Source organism: Hyalella azteca, unplaced genomic scaffold, assembly GCF_000764305.2.
Source record: "Hyalella azteca isolate HAZT.00-mixed unplaced genomic scaffold, Hazt_2.0.2 contig12754, whole genome shotgun sequence".
NCBI classification, from domain to species: domain Eukaryota; kingdom Metazoa; phylum Arthropoda; class Malacostraca; order Amphipoda; family Hyalellidae; genus Hyalella; species Hyalella azteca.
The window spans coordinates 1,924-5,412 of NW_025942702.1; the positions used below are offsets into that span (position 1 = coordinate 1,924).

The 3,489-nt window shown below is 37.2% G+C and overlaps 1 long non-coding RNA gene across 1 annotated transcript; it reads right to left on the reverse strand.

Moving 5' to 3' along the window:
* Positions 1–835: 835 nt before the first annotated feature.
* On the reverse strand, positions 836–3,489 carry LOC108678450. Its single transcript, XR_001931322.2, has 3 exons — positions 3,450–3,489; positions 2,879–2,942; positions 836–1,662 (listed from the first exon to the last, which is right to left on the reverse strand). It is a non-coding gene; the product is annotated as an uncharacterized LOC108678450 (long non-coding RNA).

Below are 3,489 nucleotides of genomic sequence, written 5' to 3' on the forward strand. Positions count from 1 at the left end.
TTGTTGGTTAATAGGTGCATTTTTAATTTAAGGGGAGCGTCTGCGGGTCATAAAAAACTTTTTTTTATTTACGGATGGATCATTTTGAAACTTGGTACACAAATGTTAAACAGAAATGAATAAATTTTTTTCGTGTAAATTATTCGAAAAATCATTCATTTAACGTGCTACAACATCGAGAGACATATCATTCGATTCGTAAAGACAATATCTAGCGATCGACTGATCATTTTTTTATTTTTTATGATGCTTTTTTTCTGATTTTTTCATTTTTCTCCTCACCTCCCTCGTTTTTTTCAATATATGATCCAAACTAAAACGAAATTAGGAATGTCATCGGTGGATCGCTAGATATTTCTTTACGAATCGAATGGCATATCTCTCAATGATGTAGCTTGAAAATCATAGGAGATAGATGTTTAAGATGGTGGATTTTGCAAATGGTAATTATTCGAGGGAGCCAAAAAAGTAAAATTAATTGAAAAAAGCACAATATGCCACAAAAGTTGCTTGATATTGTGGCCCAAGCTTTCCCATTACCAATTAGTTGCATTTCGAGTACCAGTACGCGTCATATTCTTGTCCAGTTTAACGTGAATAAGAAGCTATAAATGTGACTTTTATATATATATATATATATAAAATGTTTATTTTCCATGAGTTCAAAATAGCCTAACACAAAAAAACATTCCATGTACATCCGTGGTATTTAATTGCTTTCTTGTACGCGCAAAACTTGTAGCTTTTAAACGAGTGCAAGCACCCTGTAATTAACGCGAAGAATTATCTATAAATTCAATTTTTTCAAATTAATACGTGTGTATATTATAATAAAATGGTCTTTTATTGAAGTTCAAAACAGCCTTGCGCAAAAATTATTGCATGTATATCCATGATATTAGCTTTATTAAACGCGTCTTGTCTGTAGCTTCAAACGAGTGCGAACACTTTGCAATTAACGAAAATAATGTTCTATAAATACCGATTAAATTTGAAAAAATCTTTGTACATATTAATAAAAAGTGTTCATTTATATATTTTTGAAATTTCTTTCAGCAAAAACTGAAGTACGCATACATACGGTTTACTGCGTTAGATGCGCCTTTTCAGCACCTACGAAATGAGCCAAGAAAACGGAAAAGCCAAATTTATCGATTTTTTTACCCAGACGCTCCTCTCAAAAGATTAGTGCTCACTGACACGAGACAAATGTCTGTGGTTACCATAGACACGATTGCGTCACTCAAAGTAATAAATTTTTCGAGCGCTCTCGTTAATTTAGCTTGGCGTTTCAACTCCAACGAAAATTCGTGGATGCCCTGGAGGGACATTTGAATAATTTGACTGAGTCGTATTTCGGTCGACATAATGGTACGAACCTGTCCTGCCATGGATTAAGTAATTAACACAATATTATTTAACTCACCACACCATTAATTACAGTGATCAAATTTATCATTGACGTTAGAAAAAATTTATGGATTGTGTCTTCAATTTTGACGAACAACGATCCCTCTACAATTTGTGATGGTTGTAGATGCTTGACGACCAGACGATTGTAAGTAATGGATCAGTGGTTGCCGCACAGCTTGCCGCAGAGCTTGTCGCACAGCCTATACCATTTGGGTTGAGAAGTACCAAGGATCCTAGCAGCCGTTGCCTCTGAAAAATACCACATCAATAAATACAACTATATAAATCGCAGCACCATACTCTGTCATAATAACAACACCTTAAAATAATAAATCAAACTAGTGCTACGGAGATTGCGTTGCAACATGAAACGTTATAGAGAACGAAATTCACAATAAAATTAGAACGACGATAGACTAAAATCTTGTCTATTGTTTCTCCAAACATAGTCTCGACTTATAAGGCGACGCGACGTCAGCAGTAAAATGCGACGCCATGTCAGCAAAAAATTCAATTATTACGTATATTTGGAGAAAATACTCGCGCGTGCCAGTCGGAAAATATGTGACTATACAACATTAAAAATACATCAATAAACCTATTGGTCATCATTAGCGGAAATTCATCAAGAGAAAAATGGATCACATTTTCACGCGTAAAATTTCAACGGATTAAAAAAATTAGAAGGTTGGTATCGGATTCGAAATCTGCATTTAAAAGCATTCAATTTGCATTTTAGTCTGTTGCATCTATGAACAATACGGGATATCCTCTATCGCCATTTGTTACGAGATTTGAAGCTATATATGTGCTATTATTTAATTTTCCGTAAGGTAAAACGGTAAGTACCATTAGCAATTGCATAGCATTGAATTGTTAATTCCACAGGAGAATCTGCGGGTAGAACGAATTTGCGTTGTGTATGCACTCTACGAAGTACGAAGGTTGAGCCGCTACTGGGGCACTGGGCAGTGGGCACACTAAAATGACTAAATTGTCTAGAAACAACTTGAGCTGCTCTGGATGCAATGCAACAGCTAATCGCCTCTGAATCGTGTATAAGCACCTATAAGGTGCATATACACGAGACGAATAGATGCGTCGACTAGTCGGCACCCAGAGCAGCTCAAGTTATTTCTAGACAGACTAGTCACTATATACTCACTAGTGTGCTCACTGGCGGCTCGGCCTTTGTACTGAGCATAGCTGTGTCGCGCTCTCTCTTGCTCACTGTAGCGCGCACAGCTTTTGAGCTCTCGCTTGCTCCACCATGCACACACCTTACTCGACAACTCCTGTACTGAAAACCTTACTGCGCACTGTACTGAAAACATTCTCCTCGTGTACAGGCTCTCAGCCTGCAAAACTGTACTCGACTTAACTAATCGCCCCGTGTAACCTTTAGCCTCAGCAATAGCTAGTTCAATGCTCTTCTCGTCGCAGATGTCCCTTTCCATGACCTCACCTCCATCGTTCTGAGCTCCTCCGTGGCCATCACTGTCTTCGTCGTCATCTGTTTCCTTCGAGATCTGTAGACGAAACGACTCATGTAAGTGCAAGGAAGGGGTGAAGTTAAGCAATTGTGTGCGATTGTGGCTGAAAATAATACACTTCTGAATGATAATCGCTAACTTAGAGAATTAATGCACTTGATTGGAGAAATATAAGAGAAGTACAAGGTGATATACATATAATATACAGTACATATAACCTGTGTATACATATAACCTTGTAGAAATACAAGGTTACATGGAAATAAAAATGGCACAAATGAAACTTGAATAATAATGCCGCGTTACTGCTATTCGATTGTGACCTTGGAAATGAAGGATTGAACTATCACTATAAGTTTAGCAAAACGCTGTTCATTGTACACGCACCATCAAGCGTATTAACTAGATTTTATAGATTGCGGTGTATATTAATACATTGCAATTCAGACACGACACTAATTAATAATCAAATCCTTGTGTACGAAAATGTTCATATTAAAATGAACAGGCTATCACGTTCAGATTAAAGTGCCAAAATCTTACCTCGGAGGTCACCTTCTCCCGTCGCACTCTCATCTGAAGC